This window comes from Mandrillus leucophaeus, unplaced genomic scaffold (assembly GCF_000951045.1).
Source record: "Mandrillus leucophaeus isolate KB7577 unplaced genomic scaffold, Mleu.le_1.0 Scaffold239, whole genome shotgun sequence".
Taxonomy (NCBI): domain Eukaryota; kingdom Metazoa; phylum Chordata; class Mammalia; order Primates; family Cercopithecidae; genus Mandrillus; species Mandrillus leucophaeus.
Window position 1 is genome coordinate 681663 of NW_012102465.1, and position 13858 is coordinate 695520.

Below are 13858 nucleotides of genomic sequence, written 5' to 3' on the forward strand. Positions count from 1 at the left end.
TGTTTTATTTTGCATTTTTCTATAACGAGCACTTTGACCTCTTTTCGAGTTTATTTGTTCTCCAGAAATGCACAATACAAATTAAAAGAAAGTTCAGTCATCACAGTGCCTTTTGGGACACGTGACTGTCTGGAATAGACTCATGTCCAGCTATGGTTAGAAGTCCCATAGGTTGTAGCTATGTTTTCCTTTTTGTGATGTGGCTCTGTTGGAATAAAACCAGTCTTAAAGTAATTCTGTAATTTCTCTAGAGTGCAGTCTTCTCACCCATAGGCTGTGAGTAATAGTACCTGGGCACAGGTTTTGGGAGAAGAATCAGTTTAGATAAGATGTGTAAAACAGGTTTGGTGAATGTCAAACGACTGAATATTTATTTCTATAAATAATGATAATGATTGTTCTGTTTCTAATCTTTGTAATTTCTGTATATCATTAACTATGGGAGTGCTTAGACTATTCAAAATAGTATTTCTAAGGCCTTATTTTATTTTTAATTTTAACAATTATATTTAGGATATTTACGGAGAGGAGCAAACTGAGCATTCTAGCCGTCAGCTATTGTAGAAAAGAGTGGCATTATATTATCCCAAAAGGTTAGCTCAGTGGCATACCTTGGTAGAATACATGCCTTAAATTCAAAAGCTCTGTTATGTTTGAATTTCACTTCTATAAGCTTTGGTATTCAGTAGTGCCGAGTTCGAGGTCTAAATTGGAAAAACTTGCAAGAAACATTTTTGCATTTTTTTTCACGTTGTACATCTTTGCCTTAATGACCTTTTATGGGCCTTTAATGATATGTGCCATCTTTTTTTTTTTAATATTTGTATTGGCACCTAATTTTAATATGGGATTAAAAAATATGACATTTTGATATCCAGAGATTTCCTCTTATAGTTACTTTTTTGCGTTAATTTTATGACATTTTTCCTCTTTTCCAAAATGAGCACACAATTCCTCCTCAAAACTAATGACTGTCTTATTTTTCAATAGGTTGTTTTAATTTTGAATATATCAGGACCTTTCTTGAGGAGTAGCATTTTAGAGATAATGTTTTGTGGTTCTCGCTGGATATTTTAGAAGTTTTATTTTGATTACGTGGGATATGTCCTACATGATCATAAGCACTTCGTTAATAAAAATGGTTTGTTATTACTGAGATCACCCAGTTTTTCAGCAGGAGAATAATAAATAGAAGTTGTGTGATTCCATAGTCACTGTAGGGTGTACTCTATAGCAGAGTGATTCTGAGTTATAACCACATATCCTAAATTTCAAGCTAAGTGTGTGTATGTATGTGTGTATATATACATATATACATATGCAAGCATGCCTCGTTTTATTACACTTTCATTTATTACACTCCGTAGATGTTACCTTTTTTATAAATAAAGGTTTGTGGTAACCCTGCGTCAGGCAAATCTGTCATCACCATTTTTTCAAAAATATGTGTTTACCTTATGTCTCTTTTGTCACATTTGGAAAATTCGTGCTATATTTCAGACCTTTTCATTATTATTATATTATATCTGATATGGTGGTCTGTGATCTTTGATGTCACTATTGTAATTGTTTTGGGGAGCCATGAGTGGTGCCCACGTAAGATGGCAAACTTAATTGATAAATGTGTTTGTTTTGAGTGCTCCACTGTCTGGCTGTTCCCTTGTCTCTCTGGGGCTCGTTGGTCCTCCCTATTCCATGAGACACAACGATTTTGAAATTCAACCTATTAATAACCATACAGTGGCCTCTAAGTGTTCAAGTGAAAAGAAGGGTTTCATGTCTCTCACTTTAAATTGAAAGCTAGAAATGATTAAGCTTAGTGAGGAAGGCATGCTGAAAAAGAGAGAAGCCAGAAACTAGGCCTCTTGTGCCACATGGCCAGGTTGTGAATGCAAAGAAAAAGTGCTTGAAGGAAATTAAAAATGCCACTCTGTTGAGCACACACATGAAAAGAAAGCAAAAACAGCCTTATTGCTGATATGGAGAAAGTTTTAGTGGTTAGAGAGAAGATGAAGCCAGCCATGACATTCCCTTCGGGCACAGCCTAATCCAGAGCAAGGCCCTCTGTTTGATTCGGTGAAAACTGAGAGAGATAAAGAAGTTGCAGAAGAAAAGTTTGAAGCCAGCAGAGGTTGGTTCATGGGTTTTAAAGAGATATGTCATATCCATAACATAAAAGTACAAGGTGAAGCAGCAAGTGATGATGAAGAAGCTGTAGCACATTATCCAGAAGATCTAGTTAAGATCAATGATGAAGGTGGCTACACTAAACAACAGATTTTCAGTGGAGACAAAACAGCTTTCTGTTGGAAGAAGATGCCATCTAGGGGTTTCATAGCTAGAGGGGAATAGGCAATGCCTGGATTGAAAACTTCAAAGGACAGGCTGACTAGTTAGGGGCTAATGCAACTGATGACTTGAAGTAGAATCCGTTGCTGATTTAGCATTCCAAAGATTCTGGAACCCTTAATCATTATGGTAAATCTACTCTGTGGGGCTGTGCTCTATAAAAGGAACAGCAAAGCCTGAAGGATAGCACATTTGTTTACAGTATGGTTTACTGAATATTTGAAGTGCACTTTTGAGACCTACTACTTGGAAAAAGATTCTTTTAAAAGTATTACTGCTCACTGACAGTGCACACAGTCACCCCAGAAGCTCTGATGGAGATGTACAAAGAGATGAATGTTATGTTCATGCCTGTTAACACAGCGTCCCTTCTGCAGTCCTTGGATCAAGGAGAAATTTCAAAATTCAAGTCATTATTTAAGACATACATTTCATGAAGCTATAACTGCCATAGTGATTCCTCTGGTGGATCTGGACAAAGTGAGTTGAAAACTTTCTGGAAAGGATACATCATTCGAGATACCATTAAGAACATTCGTGATTCATGGGAGGTTGTCAAAACATCAGCATTAGCAAAAGTTTGGAAGAAGTTGATTCCGACTCTCATGGATGACTTGGAAGGCTTCAAGACATTAGTGGAGGAAGTAAGTGCAGATGTGGTAGAAATAGGAAGAGAACTAGAATTAGAAGTGGAGCCTGAAGATATGACTGAATTACTGCCATCTCCTGATAAAACTGGAATGGATGAGGTGTTGCTTTTTCTTAAAGATGAGCAAAGAAAGTGGTTTCTTGAGATGGAAGCTACTCCTGGTGGGGATGCTGTGAGCATTGTCAAAATGACAAAGGATTTAGAATATTCCATCAACTTAGTTGATAAAGCAGCAGCAGTGTTGGAGATGACTGACTCCAGTTTTGAAGGAAGTTCTACCGTGGGTAAAATGCTATCAAATGGCATTGCATGCTACAAACAAATCATTCATGAAAAGAAGAGTCAGTTGATGTGGGAAGCTTCATTGTTGCCTTGTTTTAAGAAATTGCCATAGATACCCCCACCTTCAGCAAAAACCTCCACTGAGCAGCCATCAACGATGAGGCAAGACCAGCAAAAAGACTACAAATTGCTCAAGACTCAGATGATTGTTAGTATTTTTTAGCATTAAAGAATGTTTTTAACTAAGTGCATTTTTTAGACATAATACTATCACCCACTTAATAGACCATTGTATAATGTAAATGTAGCTTTTATATGTACTGGGAAACCAAAATATTCATGTGATTTGCTTTATTGCAATATTAACTTTATTGTAGTGGTCTGGAACTGAATCTATAGTATCTCTGAGGTGTGCCTGTATATATATATATATATATTTTTTTTTTTTCCATGAAGTAAGCATGCTTTCAATATCAGAGATAAAAACATTAATGAAATATGTCTTTTTAGGGAATAATAAAAATGATTAAAATTACTAATGTTTTTGCTGGAGTTAGGTTATCAAAGCATTTTTTTTTTTTAACACTGACACAGTCATTCATATTTTCTAGGAGAAATTACCATGCACCTTTGGAGTTATTTTTTATTTGATAGAAAATATGTCCCTAACTGAGAGTACTAATTCTAAATTTTTGTTGACAGGTGCTGCTATTGAATTGTATTTGGATTATAAAATTCACAAGTTTCATAACTGGAAGCTTACAGAGTGCATTGATGAGATGATTAGAATTACTCTTTTGGTTATGTAAGTTTTTAAATAATGGAAGAAGTTCTAGAAATCATACAAAAATTTCCAAAATAAGACTTTCAGAGGGTGTGAATGATAGTGATTTTCTGTCATTTTTGTCATTTAAACACAGTTCTCTATTTTTTTTTGCTCAGCAATAAATGAGTCAATAGGTCCATCTGTATGTTTCTGTTTGTATTCATATCATATATATGACTATTATGTATGTATATAGTGTTTTTAATAAGTGAATGTGTGTGTGTGTGTATATATATATGTTTTCTTTTATTTTTTTTTTGAGACAGGGTCTTGCTGTGTTGCCCAGGCTGGTGTGCTGTGGTGTGATCATAGCTCCCTGTGGCCTTGAACTCTTGGGCTCAAGGGCTCTTCCAGCCTCAGCCTCCTAAATAGCTGGGACTACAGGCACAAGCCATCATGCCTGGCTAATTTTCTAATTTTTTGTAAAGACGGAGTCTTGCTATGTTTTCTAGGCTGGTCCTGAACTCCTGGCCTCAAGGAATTCTTCCCATCTCAGTCCCCCAAAGTGCTGGGATTACACATATATTGTAGACTTTAGAAATTAGGAAAACTGAAAAAGGAGTTTTGTTTTGTTTTTGAGACGGAGTCTCACTCTATCGCTCAGGCTGGAGCGCAGTGGTGCAATCTAGGCTTACTGCAACCCCCGCCTCCTAGGTTCAAGTGATTCTCCTGCCTCAGCCTCCCTAGTACCTGAGGCTACAGGCATACGCCATCATGCTCAGCTAATTTTTTGTATTTTTAGTAGAGATGGGGTTTCACCATGTTGGCCAGGGTGGCCTCGAACTCCTGAGCTCAGGTGATCTACCCGCCCTGGCCTCCCAAATGAAAATGGAGTTTTCATTTCCATGTCACAGTTGTTTTTCAATATAGATCTTCAGTGACGGGAAGCCATTGCTATAGGCTGGTAATTTGATAACCCATTTTGAAATGTATTTGTTGAGCTCATTGTAATTCAGTGTGCCTCTGGTGAAAGGCGTGGGATGGTATAGATTGAAAGAATAATCTGTGGTTGTTCCCTACAGAGACCCTGCTGCCCCTTTTTGGACAGTCATCTTTTAACCTGGCACCCACTAGTGTATTTGCTAAAACGGAGTATTCCAAAATTTAAATGATGTCACATTTGAAAGCAATGCCAAGAAACAATGCGGCAGTTTCTAAATTTTGTGAAGCTAAAATCCCTGGTTACAAGAAAGAGTACATGTCACAGATGAGTAGTTAGTAATGACTTCAGTTTAGCAGGAAAAGAGCAATTCCCATATGCTGATTCTAGTCTCATAACAAAGAATGTTATAGAAAGATTGCACAGTATTTAACAAGCTGTGAGTTAATGTGACAGTGTCGGTGTATCTAGTTCCAGAAGGATAATCACTTTACCATATTTCTTCAAAAATATTTTAAGTTATATTCCAAAACAGAAAACTTGATACATACGAATCCAGACTGTTCCCTGCAACACCTCCCCACCCCCAAGTTAGGTAGTAAAATCAGGTTTAAGCAATTGAATTGCTTCCGACATGCTGGCTCCTAAATACCTGAATAAATGCAGAAGTTCTATTGTCAGACTCAGAGGCTTCCTTGTTATATAAGGGAGAGTGGGTATAAATGAGAGTGTTGCATCTTGAACTGTAATTATCCAAAAACTTAGTTTTCAATACGTGAGTTTACCTCTAACCAATAGCCTCTCCTAATTTGAACATAGACTACGTCCTTCAACACTTACGGAAACCTTAGGAGTTGAGAAAATGACGTAAAGTTGTATTGCTTTCAGTCCTTTGGAACACGTACTCGTACTGTAGGTATGTTAGCTACCAGCAATTCATTTCCAGGGTTTTCCCCAAAGACCTGCTGTTTTATGCATGTTCATATTAGCACTATGATTTGCTTATTCCTGTGAACATGAACGACAATGGCAGATAGCACTTTTGAACAGTAGACCTGTGTCTTTTAAAAGCTTAAAACTCCATGCTCATCATTTTGTCGCTGCAAAGATTCCTAAAGGCAGGCATGGGGAGGCATTGTAGAATAGGGAGAGGATGTTATTTCCTTCAGTGGTTTAAGGAAATGCATGTTTTCCATCATGAAAGAAAAGATAATCATTATCAAATTCAGAGGATATTGTTTTATCATTCCCGTAATGAACTTGTGTCTCTTTTATCAATTAACATGTAGATGGATATTAGGAAAAACCAGGTTCAGGTAGAAAGAGGTACATAAAATTAATAATTCTTCATGAGGAATTTCTGCAAAGTGCCTTTTATAGAGTTTTTTTTCTTGGAAATTTTTGAAATTATCAAGTATAAAGTTGATGCTTAAATTATGTTTTAATGTTTCTTAAGACTTTCTCTGGATTCAGATTATGGAATTAAGGTGTTTTGATACTATGAAAGTATGTGTTGCTAATACTGTAACATACTGTACATTTACTATACTGTCAATAATATATGTAACTACTACTGAGTATTGACTGCTTTAAGAAGTTAAGGTCTCTCAATTTGTCAAAAGAGACATTAGTCTTATATCGAGTGTCCTCATGAAGTGACATAAGCAGGCAACCGATATTCTACTACCACTTTTTGACTTTTTATTTATTTATTTATTTTTGAAATGGGGTCTTACTCTGTTGCCCAAGCTGGAGTGCAGTGGCACTATCTCAGCTCACTGCAACCTCTGCCTCCCAGGCTCAAGCAATCCTCCTGCCTCAGCCTCTGGAGTACCTGGAACTACAGGCATGTGCCACCATGCCCGGCTAATTTTGTTTTGTAGAGATTGGGTTTCACTGTGTTACCCAGGCTGGTCTCCAACTCCTGAACTCAAGTGGTCCACTGACTTGGCCTTCCAAGTGCTGGGATTACAGACATGAACCACCATGCCCGGCCACTACTTGATTTATACTGTATTTTTAGTGTACAAGCTGTTTAAGAGAAACATTGATCTTAAAGCATAAGAGTCAGTGACTTTGAAAAGTGAAAACAAGGGAAATCTGGTCAAATTTCCTTTTATCCTTCCACCCAAAATTGTTTGGCTGCCTGCGTTTTGTAATCATGTAATGATTGACTGCTGGACATTGTGGCTCACGCCTGTAATCCCAGCGCTCTGGGAGGCCAAGGTGGCAGGATGGCTTGAGCCTAAGAGTTTGAGACCAGCCTAAGCAACACAGGGAGACCTCATCTCTACAAAAATATATAAAATTCAATTAACCCGGAATGGTAGTACATGCCTATTGTCCCAGATACTTGGGAGGCTGAAGCAGGAGAATTGCTTGAGTCTGGAAGGTCAAGGCTGCAATGAGCCATGATCATGCCACTGTACTCTAGCTGGGACAACAGAGCAAGACCCTGTTTCAAAAATAAATAAATAAATAAATAAATGAATAAATAAATAAATAAATAAATAGATAGATAAATATCATATAGTGATTGAATTTACCTGTGCAGAAAGTACCTTTGTCTCCCAATGGGTGCTGGCATCTTCTTTCAGTATATATAGAGTGGCCACTTCGTGTGCTACTTGTTAGCAGTTTATAGTCTAATGGGGGAAGGATAGGAGGAATAAAAGAAATTATAGCACATTGCATTTACTGTCTATTTCAGTGTGCATTATCTTATTCATTTAATTTGTACTCTCTTTTCTGTTTATTCACTTAAAAAAAAACCTGTAAAATAGGCCAGTTATACATATTATTGTGGGAATTAAGAAAGTGAAGACGTGAGTAAGCTCAAAGAAGAGGGTAAAAACCCAGCCAAAACCACTATTGGTTTTGGTTAATGTGCTTGCATAATCCTTTGAATCTGTGTCTTTTCTGAGTGTATGTGTAAAATTGTGCGTAAGTGTGTGTAGTTCTCTCTGTATCCTGTCCAACTTTGGCAAAGGGGTAGTTTTGCTAGAATTTGCTTTTGGAGCTACAAGGAGATCTCTGCCCACACCTTTTTCGTGAGGTTAGTTACCTCACATTTGAGAACAACGTCAATTTTTTTGGCCTTAAAGGCAGTGTTGGCTTGTGCCTAAATGTACCTTCATGACCTTAACACAAATTCACAAATCAAACTATTTTTTTCATTGCACTCATGTCTTGGGGCTCTCCACGGCAGAGTCTTAGCGGAATTGTTTTGGAATAGACACAAAGATTACTGACCTCTGTGGAAAAGTACCCTGACTTCATAGCGTTCCTACTTAAAAAACAAACTCCGTCTGGATGGCGAGTCACTGGGAGACTTGAGTGATTACGAGGGAGATTTGGTGTAAAATGGAATTTTAGATCAACCTTTAGCACCTAAATCTGAGGTCTGTCAAGTCTCTGTTTTTATAGATCTGATTTGAAATAAAGAGGTGTGTTCTGTTGAAGCCTTCCTGGCCCTTATTTTAGCTACTGATTTACATGGGATGTACTAGTGGGGATCATAATTGAGTTTTAACCAAGTTCTGGGAAAGCTCCCAGTGGGACTGGGAAAATCTGGCTCATTTTGGAAAACCTTTATTTATGTTTTTAAGTAATTTGGAAAACCTGATAAAATGCTGCAGGTGTAAGAACTTAAGAATTATAATGGATCAGGATAAACGGGGCTAGAATAAAACACTAAGTACAGTCAGGCAGTCCATGGAAACAAACAGATGAGTGTCAAGAGCTAAGTTAGTGAGTTGATCAGCTCTATTTTTGTCTTTTCAGTAAGTTTCATGAAGCTTGTCCAGTAAACATGAATAACTTCAATAAGTTCATGCAGCAAATATTCATTAAGCAGCACCTACTCATTTATGGGATACTGTACTAAGGTGTAAGAATATCAATATGAATGACAACAAAAGAACACTGTCCAGGCAAGCATACAAATAACAGATAAATAAAATATTGATAGTCATAACCCCAATATAGCTATATAAAGATGATCATAGCACATAAATTCTGGAAAACTCCAGTATCGTTAATGTCTCACGTGTGTATATCAGTCAGCCCCATCTTTTTATCTGAACCTGTGCGATATGTCTGAAGTTTTAAAAATTCCACTTCTTTTTATGATCAGAGTTGAAGATTTATTTTGAAACCCATAACTTTTCTTCATTTTCTACCTTTCCCTTCTTCAGTCTGCACGTCACACCACATCTAGTTTAGTTTTCCTGATCTCTTCTTTTTAGAAACTTCAAGTGGCTTCCTGCTTTCTGCAAGTGGTCCAGCGTCATCAACTGGGATTCAAGATTCTATCTTATTAACCTTGGCAACCACGTCTTCCATGTGAGCCATTTGTTTAAACCTAGATTCTTCTCTGTTTCTTGGCATATGTTAATATTGTTAGCAACCTTTTGTTTCTTTTACTCCTGTTTGCTGGAATCCCCTTTTCTGTCTCCTGTAGCTGTGCAATTCTTATTTCTCTCTCAGAATGATCTTCACTCTCATCTCTATTAACTGTTTCCTCTGCCATTGACCACATTGGTTATTTTATTATGAATGAAAGAAATAATAGAAATATTAATAAAAGATAGCAAACTGTTAGTACTTACTGATTACTTTTTTTTTTTTTTTTTGACAGAGTCTCACTCTGTTGCCCAGGCTGGAGTGTGGTGGTGCAATCTCAGCTCACTGCAGCCTCCACCTCCCGGGTTCAAGCGATTCTCCTGCCTCAGGCTCCCAAGTAGCTGAGATTACAGGCACCCACCACCACACCCAGCTAATTTTTGTATTTTTAGTAGAGACGGGGTTTCACCATGTTGGCCAGGCTGGTCTTGAACTCCTGGCCTCAAGCTATCCTCCCTCCTCAGGCTCCCAAAGTGTTGGGGTTACAGGCGTGAGTCACCATGCCCAGCCAAGTACTTAACTGATTACTTTCAAGGGAATTTACTGTTTGCACTGCTCATTTTGGTGCTAAATCATGTCTCTTCCTGTATTATTACTGAAATGTTTAATGTGAGGCTTGTTTCTTTAACAAAGGTAGCTAGCTTCTTAGACAGCAATAATTTTCTCTTCGAATTTAAACGTATTATATGCCCAATAAATACAGTTATGAATAAATTAATTGTGTGGATGACATTTGGTGTTGCATTGGTACTTTATTTTCCAGCCTGATAGACAAGAGTGACTTTTAAAACCATCAATGCCTCTGCATCTGTGACACAGTAAACAGGAACCCTATTGAAAATTAAATGTGTCATCTTGTGCTTCATAGCCAGACTATTAAGCTTTTAGGAAGAGATCAATTTAAAATAAATGATATGTATGTACATATATGTTAATATGTAAATATAGAGAATATAATGATTATATTTACGTGGTTGTATTTAATTCCTGATAATTAAAAAAAAGCAGGACTATTGGCATTATCTTATCAGACAATGAAAAAATGCATCAAAATCAGAGACAGTATTTTAAATAAAAAATTTATGTCATTTCAGTAATGCTTTTTTATTTGACATGATTATGTAGAAAAACTATCCATAATCCAGTAGTAAACGTTTTGTATGAAAACTTGATGTAAACTTTTGTGAATACGTATGATACATTGTTATCTAATATTTTCAGGAAAACAGACATTTTCTACAGTATTTATGTGCTAATCTTTTATTTCATAGAATTGAAAAAATTAACCAAACACCACAGAAATTGCTAATACCACTGAACTTCTCTCAGTTCCCTTAAGAAGCCACATTCTTCATCCAGGCCTTTCCCAGGTCTTCTGCTGTTTCTTCTGTTGGAATCACTCAATCCTCTTTTCACCTTGCCAGTTTTTCCTATCCTAGTTTGTGTTCTTCCTTTTTACCCCCAGACCGCTTGTTGTTATACCAAACTGACATCAGTCACTGCTCTTCCTTGTTTATTTATTTCTTCTCTCCAGGTAGACTATAACCTCACTCAGGGTAAGTTTCTTCTCTGCCTTGTTCACGGTTGTATCCTCAACACCTTACTCAACACTTTACTCAACGCCTGACACATAGTTGGTCCTCAGAAACTATGTTGAATGAATAAATGTTACGTGAGTTTTGACTTATGAGCATCAGTTATCATATCACTTGGTTGGTTTGTAATATTTGCCCAAAAATAGGATTTAGTGCTAAATGAGTGCTGATGCCAGCAGATACCTTTGACCTTGGTTTCTGGAGAAAAAAAAGAAAATCTTGTATCAGCTTGTTTGGATAATTATTTGCAGAGGTTTCGAGAAAGGGAAGTGATAGATACCCAGATGAATAAAGTATAGAACTTTTGACATGACTAACTTTATTCTAACTTATTGCATCAAAGACTATAGCAGTCATCTCTCAAGCAGTATTCTGGCTGTCAGAAAATATTCTTGAACAGTGCTATCTTTTAACTGGTTAGCACTCTCCGAAGTATTTCATGTGTTTTTTTCACTGTTCATACCCTGGACTACATGTATTACCTGCCAGGATCCATCTATTATTTTAGCTCATTTGCACTACATTGGTGATACTTCATGAAGGAGAATTCCACTTTTATTTCAGTAAACCAGGGCAGGATATTTTGGGACCTACAACCACCTGTCTTTTCTTTCCTTTTTTCTTTTCTTTTCATCTTTTATTTATTTATTTTTTAACCTAGGAAGATGGTAAACACTTAGTAGGCTGCAATTGTCTTTCTTAATGACTGCCATAATATCTCACACTTAATATAACTTGTTCTATTTTGATGTTAAAACAGGGCATTCTTAATGTTACAACAAGATTAAAAGTACTGTTTGGTATTCTCATGATATGTTAAGTCATTTAAATAACAGTATTGTTATTTAACATGATATGTTAAGTCATTTAAGTAACAGTTAAATAATAGTATTGTATTTTCTGAATAGCACCCTGAATAGCACCCTGGTTTGCAGGCTCAGTAAACATGGTGTCATTAGCAGGTATAAAGATGGTGGTAATACCACCAGATACCAGTACTGTTTAGGTGAAATCTGTAATAATTTGCTTTTGAAATAATCCGGTAAAACTGTTACTATGAAATGCTGCTCTGCAAAAATTTTAAAGGATTAATGGACGTGATTAATTTTAAATAATGCTACAGAGTGCTGCTTTTTCCTGGGTAATATGTTGCTTCTTTCACAAACATCCTTTTCTATCCATGTGTAGGCTTATTTCCTGTAGAGAGCAGTAAAGCATGTAAAGCATTAATCATGCTTTGACTTCTAGAACATGTAAAGCATTTGTAGATTGGGGATCGGTCAACTAATTCTTACTTTGCTTAAACCCAAAGTTCTCAAGCTTGTTTAGGTGACTGTAGTCTTGGACTTTGTGGTTCTGTCTGAGAAACTCCATGGAATAGTGTTAAATCATCATATCATACAAAGACGGGGTAAATTATGTACAATACAATGTGATTGTATTATATCAGTGTGTACCTACAAAACAAAGACTAAATGCCACATGAAACAGTTTTTTAAGGAATAAGATTTTCCAGTTTTCTTGTTAACACATTTGTGTGCTGCCTTTTTTTTTTTTTTTTTTGGTTAGTTACTAGTACACATTAGAAGCCTTTTGACACTAGAAGCCAAAGTCTTAAGAAAATATTAACCAGGTATAAAGTTTAAAACTGATGGCATTTTACCTATTAACTTATCTTTTTTATGCAAAATAAGAAACCACTCATCATTATTCTGTTGGTGAGATGGGATACCTCGGTCTACTGGTATTACATAGATTTACAGCAACCACCTTAGATGAAGGTAGAATCTAGCACACACTTCATTTAAACACAACATTTATTCAGCCTTATAAAAATATTCAGAATTTTAGATACATGAATTCTCTGAAAAAAACACAGTATTGTTTTATTTGCTCTCTTTCATCTGTTCCCTCATGTCTTCTTAGGTAAGCAGTTACAACTTAACCCCCTTTCAGTTCCAGTTTCCTCATTTGTCAAATAGGACTACTAAATAACTAGCAGGCTTTTGGTGAAAACCAACTGGGGAAATTACGTGAGCCAGTAAGCAAATGGCTGGTACATAATAAGTACTCAAGAAATGTTAGTTCTCTTCCACCTTTACGTAGCTTGTCTTTGTCATATAATCAAGATAGTGCATCCTCATGGAACATTTAATATCTACAGATGTGTGTCTGTGCTTGCCTTTCCACCACCACCACCACTGGCAGAATCACATACAGAGTTCTTATTCTCTCTTCTGTTTCCCTGTCTCTGATTATCTTCACCCCTGTTAGGGTGTCTGTTGCTTTCTGCTCTTGTTTTTGCCCTTCATCTCTCTTTTCAAACTCCTCACCCTTTGAAATCCCATTTGTTCAGAACACTTTATTTTCTCTTCAATTTCTCTTCTCTTCCTTCTTTTACCACCTGTTTGCCTGCTAGAGCACATCCTGGCCCTTTCTCCCCTGTAATTCAGCCTGAGGCGTCAATGACCCATTCCACTCCATTGGATTGCTTGATTTGCTCATCAAAATATTGCAGCTCAAAGGTTTCTTCTCAATGTATTACTCCATGCTCTCTGCAGAGCAACTGCTGTTTCACTGAAAAATCGCACACACACTCTTAAACTCTAGCTGAAAAGTGCACAGATCTTAAGTCTGTAGCTCAATGAATTATTACAAAACAAATACACCTGTGTAACTATCGCTCATGTCAAGAAATACAATGTTGCCAGTACTCTAGAAGCCCTTTGTGCTCCTCCTGATCTCTCTTCCTCAGTCACTCTCCTGACTGCTAAACACATTAGATAGTTCTACTTGTTTTTGAACTTTGCGCGTGTTTGTATACATTGAAAGCATACGTTGGTTTGTGTCTGGCGTGTCACAATCAGCATCAT

General features: G+C 36.8%; 1 protein-coding gene across 2 annotated transcripts in view; it reads left to right on the plus strand.

Annotated features, from left to right (window-relative positions):
* Positions 1-13858, plus strand: part of TRPS1 (trichorhinophalangeal syndrome I) — a 302434-nt gene that overhangs the window by 54875 nt on the left and 233701 nt on the right. Inside the window, exon 2 of one of the 2 annotated variants that reach the window (XM_011982324.1) lies at positions 9234-9330. The exons of the other annotated variant lie outside the window; for it this stretch is intronic. The gene's annotated coding sequence lies outside the window, so the exon portion shown is untranslated. The remainder of the gene's footprint in view (positions 1-9233; positions 9331-13858) is intronic. 2 annotated transcript variants of the gene reach the window in all.